General features: G+C 40.1%; 5 non-coding genes across 5 annotated transcripts; all 5 read right to left on the reverse strand.

Moving 5' to 3' along the window:
* Positions 1-975: 975 nt before the first annotated feature.
* On the reverse strand, positions 976-1047 carry trnap-ugg (transfer RNA proline (anticodon UGG)). The gene has a single exon. It is a non-coding gene; the product is annotated as a tRNA-Pro (tRNA).
* Positions 1048-1457: 410 nt separating this feature from the next.
* trnal-aag (transfer RNA leucine (anticodon AAG)) lies at positions 1458-1529 on the reverse strand. The gene has a single exon. It is a non-coding gene; the product is annotated as a tRNA-Pro (tRNA).
* A 950-nt stretch (positions 1530-2479) lies between these two features.
* Positions 2480-2551, reverse strand: trnap-cgg (transfer RNA proline (anticodon CGG)). Its single transcript has one exon. It is a non-coding gene; the product is annotated as a tRNA-Pro (tRNA).
* Positions 2552-3922: 1371 nt separating this feature from the next.
* Positions 3923-3994, reverse strand: trnap-cgg (transfer RNA proline (anticodon CGG)). Its single transcript has one exon. It is a non-coding gene; the product is annotated as a tRNA-Pro (tRNA).
* A 3858-nt stretch (positions 3995-7852) lies between these two features.
* trnap-ugg (transfer RNA proline (anticodon UGG)) lies at positions 7853-7924 on the reverse strand. Its single transcript has one exon. It is a non-coding gene; the product is annotated as a tRNA-Pro (tRNA).
* Positions 7925-16611: the final 8687 nt, after the last annotated feature.

Consider the following 16611-nt stretch of genomic DNA (forward strand, 5'->3'; position numbering starts at 1 on the left):
ACACATAATATCTCTAAGGACTCATCCAGGATTTGAACCCAGGACCTCTCGCACCCTAAGCAAGAATCATACCCCTAGACCAACGAGCAACAACAGTGATAAAATTTCACATGGCGTCAGAAGCATCAGATAGTCAGAAAACTTTCTCTGACGAATCAAGGGCACCCTAAGCCAGAATCATACCCCTAGACCAACGAGCCACTGCAAAACAGTAACTTTACATGGCAACACTATCTGCTGACAAACCGGCATTCTCAGAAAAAAGCCTCTGTGTAAGCCACAACGCCCTTACAAAACAAAAGACAACTGTAAGGGTTCAACTGAAATTTGAACCTAGGATTTCTCATGGCATGAACGAGAACGATACTCCTAGACCAGCAAGCCACTATGCAAAGGAATGTTTTATGTGGCGACACTATCTGCTGACAAAGTGGAATTCTTCGAAAGACATTTTAATGAAAGACATAGTGCCCTGTAAAACACATAAAACTGTAAGGGCTAGTCTGGGATTTGAACCCGGGACCTCTCACACCCGAAGCGAGATTCATACCCCTAGACCAACAAGCCACCAAATTGAATTAATTTCACATGATGTCAGAAGCATCAGATAGTCAGAAAACTTTCTCTAACGAATCAAGGGCACCCTAAGCGAGAATCATACCCCTAGACCAACGAGCCACTGCAATACAGTAACTTTATATGGCAACACTATCAGCTGACGAACTGGCATTCTCAGAAAAAAGGCCTCTGTGTAAGCCACAACGACCTTACAAAACAGCAGACAAGTGTAAGGGCTCAACCGAAATTTGAATCTGGGATTTTTCATTGCATGAACGAAAATCATACTCCTAGACCAGCAAGCCACTATGCAAAGGAATGTTTTATGTGGTGACACTATCTGCTGACAAACTGGAATTCTTCGAAAGACATTTTAATGAAAGACATAGTGCCCTGTAAAACACATAACATCTGTATGGGCTCGTCCGGGATTTGAACCCGGGACCTCTCACACCCAAAGCGAGAATCATACCCCTAGACCAACGAGCCACTAAGTTGAATTCATTTCACATGGCGTCAGAAGCATCAGATAGTCAGAAAACTTTCTCTAACGAATCAAGGGCACCCTAAGCGAGAATCATACCCCTAGACCAACGAGCCACTGCAATACAATAACTTTATATGGCAACACTATCAGCTGACGAACTGGCATTCTCAGAAAAAAGCCCTCTGTGTAAGCCACAACGCCCTTACAAAACAGCAGACAACTGTCAGGGCTCAACCGAAATTTGAATCTGGGATTTCTCACGGCATGAACGAGAATCATAGTCCTAGACAACCAAACCACTATGCAAAGGAATGCTTTATGTGCCAACACTATCTGCTGACAAACTGGAATTCTTCGAAAAACGTTTTTTATGAAAGGCAGAATGCCCTGTATAACAACAGAATAACTGCAAGGGCTCGTCCGGGATTTGAACCCGGGACCTCTCACACCCTAAGCGAGAATCATACCCCTAGACCAACGAGCCACATAAGCTTGTATATTTTACAAGACATCAGAAGGAACAGATGGTCAGAAATCCTTATCTAACAAACATTGAAGCAGGGCTTTTGCTTCATTTGGACCCGGGACTTCTGCAATGGTTCGTCCAGGATTTGAAAACGGGACCTCTCGCACCTTAAGCGAGAATCATGCCCGTAGACCAACGAGCAACTGCAAAATAGCCACTTTACATGGCAACACTATCTGCTGACAAACCGGCATTCTCAGAAAAAGGCCTCTGTGTAAGCCACAACGCCCTTACAAAACAAAAGACAACTGTAAGGGTTCAACTGAAATTTGAACCTAAGATTTCTCATGGCATGAACGAGAATCAAACTCTTAAACCAGCAAGCCACTATGCAAGAAATATTTTATGTGGCGACACTATCTGCTGACAAATTGGAATTCTTTGAAAGACGTTTTTACGAAAGATATAATGCCCTGTAAAACACAGTACACCTGCAAGGGCTCATCAGAGAATTGAACCCGGGTCCTCTCGCAACCGAAGCGAGAATCATACCCATAGACCAATGAACCACTAAAGTGAGAGAATTTCACAAGGCGTGAGATAGTCAGAAATCTTTCTCTAACGAATCAAGGGCACCCTAAGTGAGAATCATACCCATAGACCACCGAGCCACTGCAAAACAGCAACTTTATATGGCAACACTATCTGCTGACAAACTGGCATTCTCAGAAAAAAGGCCTCTGTGAAAGCCACAACGCCCTTACAAAACAGCAGACAAGTGTAAGGGCTCAACCGAAATTTGAATCTGGGATTTTTCATTGCATGAACGAAAATCATACTCCTAGACCAGCAAGCCACTATGCAAAGGAATGTTTTATGTGGTGACACTATCTGCTGACAAACTGGAATTCTTCGAAAGACATTTTAATGAAAGACATAGTGCCCTGTAAAACACATAACATCTGTATGGGCTCGTCCGGGATTTGAACCCGGGACCTCTCACACCCGAAGCGAGAATCATACCCCTAGACCAACGAGCCACAAAGTTGAATTCATTTCACATGGCGTCAGAAGCATCAGATAGTCAGAAAACTTTCTCTAATGAATCAAGGGCACCCTAAGCGAGAATCATACCCCTAGACCAACGAGCCACTGCAAAACAGTAACTTTATATGGCAGCACTATCAGCTGACGAACTGGCATTCTCAGAAAAAAGGCCTCTGTGTCAGCCACAACGCCCTTACAAAACAGCAGACAACTGTAAGGGCTCAACCGAAATTTGAATCTGGGATTTCTCACGGCATGAACGAGAATCATAGTCCTAGACAACAAAACCACTATGCAAAGGAATGCTTTATGTGGCGACACTATCTGCTGACAAACTGGAATTCTTCGAAAAACGTTTTTTATGAAAGCCAGAATGCCCTGTAAAACAACAGAATAACTGCAAGGTCTCGTCCGGGATTTGAACCCGCGACCTCTCACACCCGAAGCGAGAATCATACCCCTAGACCAACGAGCCACAAAGTTGAATTCATTTCACATGGCGTCAGAAGCATCAGATAGTCAGAAAACTTTCTCTAACGAATCAAGGGCACCCTAAGCGAGAATCATACCCCTAGACCAACGAGCCACTGCAAAACAGTAACTTTATATGGCAACACTATCAGCTGACGAGCTGGCATTCTCAGAAAAAAGGCCTCTGTGTCAGCCACAACGCCCTTACAAAACAGCGGACAACTGTAAGGGCTCAACCGAAATTTGAATCTGGGATTTCTCACGGCATGAACGAGAATCATACTCCTACACCAGCAAGCCACTATGCAAGAAATATTTTATGTGGCGACACTATCTGCTGACAAAGTGGAATTCTTCGAAAGACATTTTAATGAAAGACATAGTGCCCTGTAAAACACTTAACACCTGTAAGGGCTCGTCTGGGATTTGAACCCGAGACCTCTCACACCCGAAGCGAGATTCATACCCCTAGACCAACAAGCCACCAAATTGAATTAATTTCACATGATGTCAGAAGCATCAGATAGTCAAAAAACTTTCTCTAACGAATCAAGGGCACCCTAAGCGAGAATCATACCCCTAGACCAACGAGCCACTGCAATACAGTAACTTTATATGGCAACACTATCAGCTGACGAACTGGCATTCTCAGAAAAAAGCCCTCTGTGTAAGCCACAACGCCCTTACAAAACAGCAGACAACTGTAAGGGCTCAACCGAAATTTGAATCTGGGATTTCTCATGGCATGAACGAGAATCATAGTCCTAGACAACCAAACCACTATGCAAAGGAATGCTTTATGTGCCGACACTATCTGCTGACAAACTGGAATTCTTCGAAAAACGTTTTTTATGAAAGCCATAATGCCCTGTAAAACAACAGAATAACTGCAAGGGCTCGTCCGGGATTTGAACCCGGGACCTCTCACACCCGAAGCGAGAATCATACCCCTAGACCAACGAGCCACTAAGTAGAATTCAGTTCACATGGCGTCAGAAGCATCAGATAGTCAGAAAACTTTCTCTAACGAATCAAGGGCACCCTAAGCGAGAATCATACCCCTAGACCAACGAGCCACTGCAATACAGTAACTTTATATGGCAACACTATCAGCTGACGAACTGGCATTCTCAGAAAAAAGCCCTCTGTGTAAGCCACAACGCCCTTACAAAACAGCAGACAACTGTCAGGGCTCAACCGAAATTTGAATCTGGGATTTCTCACGGCATGAACGAGAATCATAGTCCTAGACAACCAAACCACTATGCAAAGGAATGCTTTATGTGCCGACACTATCTGCTGACAAACTGGAATTCTTCGAAAAATGTTTTTATGAAAGCCAGAATGCCCTGTAAAACAACAGAATAACTGCAAGGGCTCGTCCGGGATTTGAACCCGGGACCTCTCGCACCCTAAGCGTGAATTATACCCCTAGACCAACGAGCCACAAAAGCTTGTATATTTTACAAGACATCAGAAGGAACAGATGGTCAGAAATCCTTATCTAACAAACATTGAAGCAGGGCTTTTGCTTCATTTGGACCCGGGACTTCTGCAATGGTTCGTCCAGGATTTGAAAACGGGACCTCTCGCACCTTAAGCGAGAATCATGCCCGTAGACCAACGAGCAACTGCAAAATAGCCACTTTACATGGCAACACTATCTGCTGACAAACCGGCATTCTCAGAAAAAGGCCTCTGTGTAAGCCACAACGCCCTTACAAAACAAAAGACAACTGTAAGGGTTCAACTGAAATTTGAACCTAAGATTTCTCATGGCATCAACGAGAATCAAACTCTTAAACCAGCAAGCCACTATGCAAGAAATATTTTATGTGGCGACACTATCTGCTGACAAATTGGAATTCTTTGAAAGACGTTTTTACGAAAGATATAATGCCCTGTAAAACACAGTACACCTGCAAGGGCTCATCAGAGAATTGAACCCGGGTCCTCTCGCAACCGAAGCGAGAATCATACCCATAGACCAATGAACCACTAAAGTGAGAGAATTTCACAAGGCGTGAGATAGTCAGAAATCTTTCTCTAACGAATCAAGGGCACCCTAAGTGAGAATCATACCCCTAGACCACCGAGCCACTGCAAAACAGCAACTTTATATGGCAACACTATCTGCTGACAAACTGGCATTCTCAGAAAAAAGGCCTCTGTGTAAGCCACAACGACCTTACAAAACAGCAGACAAGTGTAAGGGCTCAACCGAAATTTGAATCTGGGATTTTTCATTGCATAAACGAAAATCATACTCCTAGACCAGCAAGCCACTATGCAAAGGAATGTTTTATGTGGTGACACTATCTGCTGACAAACTGGAATTCTTCGAAAGACATTTTAATGAAAGACATAGTGCCCTATAAAACACATAATATCTCTAAGGACTCATCCAGGATTTGAACCCAGGACCTCTCGCACCCTAAGCAAGAATCATACCCCTAGACCAACGAGCAACAACAGTGATAAAATTTCACATGGCGTCAGAAGCATCAGATAGTCAGAAAACTTTCTCTGACGAATCAAGGGCACCCTAAGCCAGAATCATACCCCTAGACCAACGAGCCACTGCAAAACAGTAACTTTACATGGCAACACTATCTGCTGACAAACCGGCATTCTCAGAAAAAAGCCTCTGTGTAAGCCACAACGCCCTTACAAAACAAAAGACAACTGTAAGGGTTCAACTGAAATTTGAACCTAGGATTTCTCATGGCATGAACGAGAACGATACTCCTAGACCAGCAAGCCACTATGCAAAGGAATGTTTTATGTGGCGACACTATCTGCTGACAAAGTGGAATTCTTCGAAAGACATTTTAATGAAAGACATAGTGCCCTGTAAAACACATAAAACTGTAAGGGCTAGTCTGGGATTTGAACCCGGGACCTCTCACACCCGAAGCGAGATTCATACCCCTAGACCAACAAGCCACCAAATTGAATTAATTTCACATGATGTCAGAAGCATCAGATAGTCAGAAAACTTTCTCTAACGAATCAAGGGCACCCTAAGCGAGAATCATACCCCTAGACCAACGAGCCACTGCAATACAGTAACTTTATATGGCAACACTATCAGCTGACGAACTGGCATTCTCAGAAAAAAGCCCTCTGTGTAAGCCACAACGCCCTTACAAAACAGCAGACAACTGTAAGGGCTCAACCGAAATTTGAATCTGGGATTTCTCACGGCATGAACGAGAATCATAGTCCTAGACAACCAAACCACTATGCAAAGGAATGCTTTATGTGCCGACACTATCTGCTGACAAACTGCAATTCTTCGAAAAACGTTTTTTATGAAAGCCATAATGCCCTGTAAAACAACAGAATAACTGCAAGGGCTCGTCCGGGATTTGAACCCGGGACCTCTCGCACCCTAAGAGAGAATCATACCCCTAGACCAACGAGCCACAAAAGCTTGAATATTTTACAAGACATCAGAAGGAACAGATGGGCTTTTGCTTCATTTGGACCCAGGACTTCTGCAATGGTTCGTCCAGGATTTGAAAACGGGACCTCTCGCACCTTAAGCGAGAATCATGCCCGTAGACCAACGAGCAACTGCAAAATAGCCACTTTACATGGCAACACTATCTGCTGACAAACCGGCATTCTCAGAAAAAGGCCTCTGTGTAAGCCACAACGCCCTTACAAAACAAAAGACAACTGTAAGGGTTCAACTGAAATTTGAACCTAAGATTTCTCATGGCATGAACGAGAATCAAACTCTTAAACCAGCAAGCCACTATGCAAGAAATATTTTATGTGGCGACACTATCTGCTGACAAATTGGAATTCTTTGAAAGACGTTTTTACGAAAGATATAATGCCCTGTAAAACACAGTACACCTGCAAGGGCTCATCCGAGAATTGAACCTGGGTCCTCTCGCAACCGAAGCGAGAATCATACCCATAGACCAATGAACCACTAAATTGAAAGAATTTCACAAGGCGTCAGATAGTCAGAAATCTTTCTCTAACGAATCAAGGGCACCCTAAGTGAGAATCATACCCCTAGACCACCGAGCCACTGCAAAACAGCAACTTTATATGGTAACACTATCTGCTGACAAACTGGCATTCTCAGAAAAAAGGCCTCTGTGTAAGCCACAACGACCTTACAAAACAGCAGACAAGTGTAAGGGCTCAAGCGAAATTTGAATCTGGGATCTTTCATTGCATGAACGAAAATCATACTCCTAGACCAGCAAGCCACTATGCAAAGGATTGTTTTATGTGGCGACACTATCTGCTGACAAACTGAAGTTCTTCGAAAGATATTTTTATGAAGGACATAGTGCCCTGTAAAACGCATGACACCCACAAGGGCTCATCCGGGATTTGAACCCGGGACCTCTCTCACCAAAAAAGCGAGAATCATACCCCGAGGCCAACGAGTCACTACATTGATAAAACTTCACATGGCGTCAGAACCATCAGATAGTCAGAAAACTTTCTCTAACGAATCAAGGGCACCCTAATCGAGAATCCTACCCCTAAACCAACTAGCTACTGTAACAGCCACTTTACATGGCAAAATTATCTGCTGATGAACTGGCATTCTCAGAAAAAAGGCCTCTGTGTAAGCCCGTAGACCTTACAAAACAGCAGACAGCTGTAAGGGCTCAACCGAAATTTGAATCTGGGATTTCTCATTGCATGAACGAAAATAATACTCCTAGACCAGCAAGCCACTATGCAAAGGAATGTTTTATGTGGCGACACTATCTGCTGACAAACTGGAATTCTTCGAAAGACATTTTAATGAAAGTCATAGTGCCCTGTAAAACACATGACACCTGCAAGGGCTCGTCCAGGATTTGAACCCGGGACCTCTCACACCCAAAGCGAGAATCATACCCCTAGACCAACGAGCCACTACAGTGATGAAATTTCACATGGTGTCAGAAGCATCAGATAGTCAGAAAACTTTCTCTGACGAATCAAGGGCACCCTAAGCCAGAATCATACCCCTAGACGAACGAGCCACTGCAAAAAAGTAACTTTACATGGCAACACTATCTGCTGACAAACCGGCATTCTCAGAAAAAAGGCCCATGTGTAAGCCACAACGCCCTTACAAAAGACAACTGTAAGGGTTCAACTGAAATTTGAACCTAGGATTTCTCATGGCATGAACGAGAATCATACTCCTAGAACAGCAAGCCACTATGCAAGAAATATTTTATGTGGCGACATTATCTGCTGACAAATTGGAATTCTTTGAAAGATGTTTTAACGAAAGATATAATGCCCTGTAAAACACAGTACACCTGCAAGGGCTCATCCGGGAATTGAACCCAGGTCCTCTCGCAACCGAAGCAAGAATCATACCCATAGACCAATGAACCACTAAATTGAGAGAATTTCACAAGGCGTCAGATAGTCAGAAATCTTTCTCTAACGAATCAAGGGCACCCTAAGTGAGAATCATACCCCTAGACCACCGAGCCACTGCAAAACAGCAACTTTATATGGCAACACTATCTGCTGACAAACTGGCATTCTCAGAAAAAAGGCCTCTGTGTAAGCCACAACGACCTTACAAAACAGCAGACAAGTGTAAGGGCTCAACCGAAATTTGAATCTGGGATCTTTCATTGCATGAACGAAAATCATACTCCTAGACCAGCAAGCCACTATGCAAAGGAATGTTTTATGTGGCGACACTATCTGCTGACAAACTGAAGTTCTTCGAAAGATATTTTTACGAAGGACATAGTGCCCTGTAAAACGCATGACACCCACAAGGGCTCATCCGGGATTTGAACCCAGGACCTCTCTCACCCAAAGCGAGAATCATACCCCTAGGCCAACGAGCCACTACATTGATAAAATTTCACATGGCGTCAGAACCATCAGATAGTCAGAAAACTTTCTCTAACGAATCAAGGGCACCCTAAGCGAGAATCATACCCCTAAACCAACTAGCTACTGTAACAGCCACTTTACATGGCAAAACTATCTGCTGACGAACTGGCATTCTCAGAAAAAAGGCCTCTGTGTAAGCCCGTAGACCTTACAAAACAGCAGACATCTGTAAGGACTCAACCGAAATTTGAATCTGGGATTTCTCATTGCATGAACGAAAATAATACTCCTAGACCAGCAAGCCACTATGCAAAGGAATGTTTTATGTGGCGACACTATCTGCTGACAAACTGGAATTCTTCGAAAGACATTTTAATGAAAGTCATAGTGCCATGTTAAAAATCATGACACCTGCAAGGGCTCGTCTGGGATTTGAACTCGGGACCTCTCACACCCAAAGCGAGAATCATACCCCTAGACCAACGAGCCACTAAATTGAATTTATTTCACATGGTGTCAGAAGCATCAGATAGTCAGAAAACTTTCTCTAACGAATCAAGGGCACCCTAAGCGAGAATCATACCCCTAGACCAACGAGCCACTGCAATACAGTAACTTTATATGGCAACACTATCAGCTGACGAACTGGCATTCTCAGAAAAAAGCCCTCTGTGTCAGCCACAACGCCCTTACAAAACAGCAGACAACTGTAAGGGCTCAACCGAAATTTGAATCTGGGATTTCTCACAGCATGAACGAGAATCATAGTCCTAGACAACCAAACCACTATGCAAAGGAATGTTTTATGCGCCGACACTATCTGCTGACAAACTGGAATTCTTCGAAATACATTTTTTTGTCTTTATTTTAACAAAACAAAAAAGAACAGATCAATGACAACAGCTTACAACCAAGAAATTTCTTAGCATCACAGCACATAATGAAAATCAAAATAAAAAAGAAGACATAAAAATACAGAGTAATAATAAAAATAGAAAAGTACATAAATTAACCAAAGTTTATGGTGATTTAAGGTTTTGCAAAAATGTACCTGAAATCCTAGGACCTACATATTCAAGCAACGGAGTCCAGATCTGATAAAAAGTGTTTTTCTATGGAGAGAGATTAGACTCAATAATAATTCACGCAAAAGACACAATGTACACATGCGTAGCCAAATTCACATGCGTAAAATATTTATTTATACTCACAAAAACAATTCACATGCACAAAATAAAAATACATTTTCATAAAATACATTTCACAAATGCAAAACACCATTTGCAAATATATAAGAGTGTACAAAAAGTTTTGAATGTTTAAAATTCACAAGTTCATCCTGAATGAGAATGTGCAAATCCTCTCTCACGTACGACTCACCCTGAATACGAGTGTGTGCATTTTTGAGACTTTCCTGTCAGCACACACCTCCCACGTGAGTCACTCGTGCCCTGTAGCCAATAAGATGCGAGCTTACTGTTCAACCAATCACAACTCCCTGAGAACGTGGGAATGACCGAATCGCTTCACTGTGCGCTATATTTGCGCAGTCTGACCTAATTAACGAAGATGATCCTCTAAGAAGAAGAATACTCCTCTATTTAGCATGGCAGGTGAAGAGTGGGATGCGCGGGTAAGTGGTTACTTGATTTCTATAGTGGTTTATGTATGCAAAGATTAAGTATCAAACGTTTGTTAAAGCAATGGCTGCTGTTGTTTATAATGTAAACTTTATAACGTAAATTAAGTCCGTTATTAAGCCAACATGGCGAGTGAAGAACGGGATGGTCGTGTAAAATAGCATGGCTTCTGTCATGGTCGATTCTAGGATTGTCATTCAAGGGAGCTCAGCTATAAATTTGATCGGGGACTAATTTGGGGGTGGAATCGATCGCGTACTAAAGTGAAGACCGGGAGAGCGTAATGCCGTTTTGGGTGTGGGTGGGTATGGGGGGTGAAGAGAGGAGATGATCGCCGACTGTAAGGAACGGGCGGGGTGGGGGTCGGCAGTGTTGATCGCGGACTATGAAGATAACAAATGATAAAAGGTATAATTGGTATTTGTCTTACAGGCACTGTCATCAGAAGTAGAAATAGCAGCAAAAGCTCTGATCGATGTATTAGCCAGGGGCCTTACTCCATCTTCGTAAAGAAATGCACTAGCTAGTGGTAGTAGACCAATGAGAGAAAGCATCTCAAGTGGGACCATTCCTTTGCCTGCAGAGCCTGAAAACATGGTAAGGCAAGCCTTAAAAAGGTAATTTTTCATGTTTACTGTAAAACACAACTTTTTGTGTCATGCAAAAAATGTTTCTTAATATTAATATGTTTATTCATTTTGCCCTTTTGTCACTATAGGCAATTCCCAAGTATGTTTGGGACAGAGATTTTTCTGTGGCCAAACCTAGAAACATTAAAAAAACTGATTTTCAAATCCATGTCCTCTCTGAACCATCACCCTTCACACCAAAAGGAGATGAAGACCTTGAGCTTGTCCATGCTGGACTTGGAAAAAGGCTTTTAACTGTTCCAGATAATTTTAAACACAGTGAGGTAATTGCAAATGTTACCATAATACTAGGAATTGATGGGAGTTTTATATGTATTGGAAAAAAAAAAAAACTAAATGATGAATTTTGTTTCATTCTTAAGATTGTCAGTCTGCTTGAAGGAGAGTTTCCCAAATTAAAAACACTTCAGGGTGGCTGGATGTTTTACAAGTCTACAGGTATTTATGTTTTGCATGTTACATATAAACAAAAAATGATTTGTGTGCATTTGCAATAACTTTGCAATTTTGTAAATTAATGAAACTGGTATGTGCTTTTTTGGCGTTAATAATTTAGTAATAAGCTTCATTAGTTTAAACTTTTTAGTCAAGGACATGTTTCTCTGCCATGTTCTAAGATTATGGCATGCCCTACTTCAGTTTTCCAGTGGTAAACCTAGCTTTATAGAACATTTCTGTCCAAAATTTTAGGTGACACATTTATAACAATATTGCTAGCCCAAGAAGGCAACAGTAGTCCTGAATGTGATTCTCAATTGATTTTGCCATTAGGTGGTGGTGGGCGGCGTAAGCTGTCTATAATTCCCACAGATGCTGATGGATACTCAACTCGACTCCTAAAATCAGTGTCAAATAATGGAAAGAACATGCTGTTTGTAGTTCCATTACACACAGCAAATTCGTTGGTGTTAAATTTCAAGTGTTGTGGTAATTCAGTAGTAAAGTGTTAAAAATCTAGAGTTAGATAAAGGTAAAATAACCCTCTCGGCGTTAGAAGCTGGTTTGCCTCCTTGTCACACAGAGTAACATGTATCTACCTTTGTAGAAAACCCTTGTATTTGAGAAACTAATCAGAGTGTCTGAAATCTCGCCACACCCTCATTCACCTGGCCCTTAAATTAGTCAATTAGTTTAGTCCACTAGACAGAGGGAATGACCACAAATAAGTGAATTCAGACACCTGCTGTTGAACACCTGCTGTTAACAAGCACAATCACTGAAGGAATAAGAAATTGAAGGAAGAAATAAAACTACAGACACAGCCTCACACCAAACCAACTGAATTAAAACAGAGGATTAAACAACTCCATTAAATAATAGCATAAGCAGCTTCACTGATTACAGTTTGACTTCATTTCTGTAAGAATATTTGACAATGAACAGAGGTTTAGGTTTTTTTATTAAAAATATTTCATTTGACCTCACCATCATAGAGATCAGAGGCTGCTTATTTGAGCTCTTGAAGCTTTACCCTTATAACATAATGTTTCTCTGACTGCTATAGTCGTGTTTCTAAAACTCATTAGCTATAGCAAGAAAGGTCAAGAGAACCTATACTGTTTATGCTTAATTGTTATAGATTTAATTTCAGGAGTTTATTAAGTTAATTCATAAAGATATGCAAATATAGTTGTATTAAAGCTGCATGGGACAATACTACTGGCTGTCTGCTGCTCTTCATAGAAAATTCAACAAACAATTAGGATGCAATTAATAATTAGAGTGTCATGCCCTAAACATTCAAGCTCCAGCTTGCTCATTATGACACACAGGGATCAAGAATCAGGATATGAACCTCAACCGTGGTTGCCAAATAAAAAAAGAAAAAGCTGCATAGTTCATGCCACAATGCATGCTGGGTGCCAGCATAGTACAAAGCTCCCAGCATGCATTGCAGCATGAATAAATTATGCAGCTTTGTGTTCTTACAATCTCTTTATTTTCCTTTATTTTGTGTTGTTTTTGGGAGGTGATATTTCAGTAGAGTGTTTTTTTTACTTGATTTTTATTTTTTTGTTTATCACCATCATTGAGATTCAAACACTAATTATTGATGTCTGTGTATTTTTGAGTACTGCTATAGATTAACCATTCTCATTGTAAATATTGTTTTTATTTTATTGGAGCTTCAGTTGTTTCATTGATGTATATTATTTATTTCTCACACATAACTAATATGATGTTGAATTTGAAAACAAGCAGGAAAGGATGGCTATGTTATCATTAATAATCTCTTCAGACTGATACTTTAATTTTCTTTCGGCTTTCCATGCTATATGTTTAAATAGTGTAATTAACACTATCTATAACAGCCAAAATAAAAGACATTTATAGTAAGAAGTTGAAGAGCCTGACTAAAGCCTCCATCATAGTGACTTCAAATGAACAACAGAAATTTCATTAAGAGCTTTGGTTCGCATGACAGAAATAAAGTCAAAGCTCAGTAATAGGTGAAGCTCAATGATAAGTTGTTTAATGTGATGAGTTTTTTTTAAAGATGTTGAAAAATAACATTTTTTATTGTGTAATTTGTTTTATTTTTATTGATTATTATTTTATTTAGAGTTTTTTTTTTCTCAGTTGATTTCATCTTTGGTTTTGGCTTGTGTTTTTCTGTCCTTCAGTGATTCTGCTTGTTAACTGTTGTTCATCAACAATTCTCAATCCCCCTTTAATTAGACACTTAATTGTCTCATTAACTTCATCACTGTCTGAGTGTTCAGCCCTCTGTAGTGAGGACACTAGTTAGGATTTTGCTTTGGAATTTAAGGCTTACGTGTGTTCGAATGAAAAATACAGACTATGGGATTTGATTTTAACAGAAATATTCTGGAAACTGAATTTACGAATGTAAAATGTTGAAAACAGCAGATTACTGGCAACCACTGCTGCCAGTATTTTGACATACATTTAACAGATATTTTACACAAAAAAAAAATTGCTAATTAACACTCTGGGTGTTAAAAATTTTAACACTTTCAAAAGTGTTATTTTAACACTTATAGTGGTTCCCATATAAACACTGAGGGAGTGTTAATTTTAACTCTAAGGTAATTAAATCTACCAAATCTAAAATTTGCAGGGTGAGTTTGATTAAAAAACTTTACATTTGACTTTACATTTTTGTGCACTAAGCTATGATTTTGTAAACTGAATATTGTATTAGTTCATGAAATATGGTTATTTTTTTGTAAGTTTGTACAGTTATATAAAACTTCCATGTTTTTCACAGAAAGTTTCTGGCAACCACAGCTGCTGGTATTTTTTCGGAAATGTAACAGATATTTTACACAATAAGAGTTTGCTAATTAACACTCTCTTGGTGTTGACAATGTTAACACTTTTAAAAGTGTTATTTTTAACACTTATAGTGGTTCCCATATAAACTCTGAGGGAGTGTTAATTTTAACTCTAAGGTAGTTAAATCTACTATCTAAAATTTGCTGTGTACAGTTTGTGCAACGAACTTGCTTCATTTTGTATTTTTTTTAGGAGATGCAGCTGTTGGCAAGGGAGTTAACCGCCATATTTTGTCAATGATGATGCAAAAACTGAAGACTGGCTTCACTTTAAATTTGGGTTTGTAATTGGTTGCAGTTCGGTTACATGTGCACACACACACACACACACACACACACACGCACACGCACACACACATATATACATATATATATATATGATTAAAATAATAAGATGATAAGATGTAAAATGTTCATAACATTATCTTTCTATTTACTGGTGGGCAATGCAGATCGATGCTGACTGGTACCACCACAGTGCATACAGAGAAAACATTTGTTTAGAATTTTACAGATGTGATTTGATGTTTTATGTCTCTTTTGCTTTTGGGCTATTACAGATTTTATACAACTAGTACTATTAGTTAATTCTTACTGATTGGATTTTTTAGGTTCATCTACTACAGCCCTTTTTGAGGGGGAAAAAAACCACCATGCCCGATAAATTACGTAATTGTACAGACTTGCGCACGCGTGGGCGGAACTTGTTCACACTTGCCCACTGCACTATAATGGATCTCTCTTCACACTGTTTATTCCTTCAAAGTCTGTCATTTCTTCAAGTGGTATTGCTGTGCGTTAATAAGTCAGTAAGTAACCATGTTCCTTATCATTGTAGATGTGTTTGATTGAGTGTCATTGTGTATTTTGCTTTAAATCGCCTCAGGCGATTTAAAATATTAACTATGTAAACCTTTCCAGCTCCGTCTCTTTGTTGTGTAGAGATAGCAGGGATTCTTAACTTATTACTCCAGGGCCGAATAATATTAGTTTCGTGGTGAATTGCCTTCTCTTTTAATTGCAGCCGGTGAATGAACGAGGACACATGTAACTTGGTCCAAAATATTTATTACTTTCCGTGTGGTACAACAAATCAGTCACCTAAAATAGTCTCATTGCCCAAAAACCGCTCCTCTCTCTCTCCCTCTCCCTCTACGCTTCACACACACACACACACCAAACTGCAACTGGACCCGCACATTTTACAACATGTGTAAACAGTTGTTTGTAATCTGATTATTTGTTATTATCAACTCGTTGCTTGTCATGTGTTGTTGATGTAAGATGTATTCAGTTTGATCGAAATATTCATATTGATTATGATGAGCGCGCGAGCTGTCACCGCGCTCACACACACACTGTAGCACGGGGGAGAGGTGAATCCAGTCATAGAGGCTCTCGACCAGCAGCTCATTCTGTCTTTATATTCAGCTCTGTTAGCCATAAAGTCAGCTCAATGCAGGTTTTGTATGAAAATCTGACTCTGATGGCAACTCTTCCTCTACAGTTAAGTAAAACTCAGCGGTTTATCATAAACTTTTCATCGATCATTTTCCCCCCGCAATTGACAGCAAGAACGAGCGCAGACGCATCTGATTGACAAGCAGCAGCTACATGTTCGAAAGAATCTAAAACGCCAAATAGCATGAATCTGTGCCGCATTTTCTAAACGTACTATCTGTAAGCTGTTTACTTGTACAGTGGCTCTGAACTGTCAAAACACCTCTAAAAAAGGCTTTTTCGGACATGACGTATTTGTACATGTGTACATCACTGTAACACGTTTTATTCAAGAACATTTGAGCTGGTTTCAGTCCTTAGTGCTTTCATTCTCATCTTATTTAAATATATTTAATTTGCTTGTTGAATAAATCATATTTTGTTAATTAACCTTATTAATTTTATGCAACAGTCAAGTTGCATGTTAATTTGGTATGAAGAAAAGGAAGTAATGTATTTTTTGCATGCTGATTTATGTGAAATCTTGAATATAGGTCTATAATCACCTTGCAATTTTGAAGTTAAAGCTTTTTTGCTTTGAGTATAGACTATTTAGTTCATAAAAGAAGTTCAATCTTTTATGACGTTTGCTGTATAAAAATATATCATTTTGAAATATTTATAAATATCGGCCTATACATATTGGCTATCGGCCTCCAATTCT

This window comes from Danio rerio, chromosome 4 (genome assembly GCF_052040795.2).
Source record: "Danio rerio strain M-AB ecotype USA chromosome 4, GRCz13ab, whole genome shotgun sequence".
In the NCBI taxonomy this organism is placed as follows: domain Eukaryota; kingdom Metazoa; phylum Chordata; class Actinopteri; order Cypriniformes; family Danionidae; genus Danio; species Danio rerio.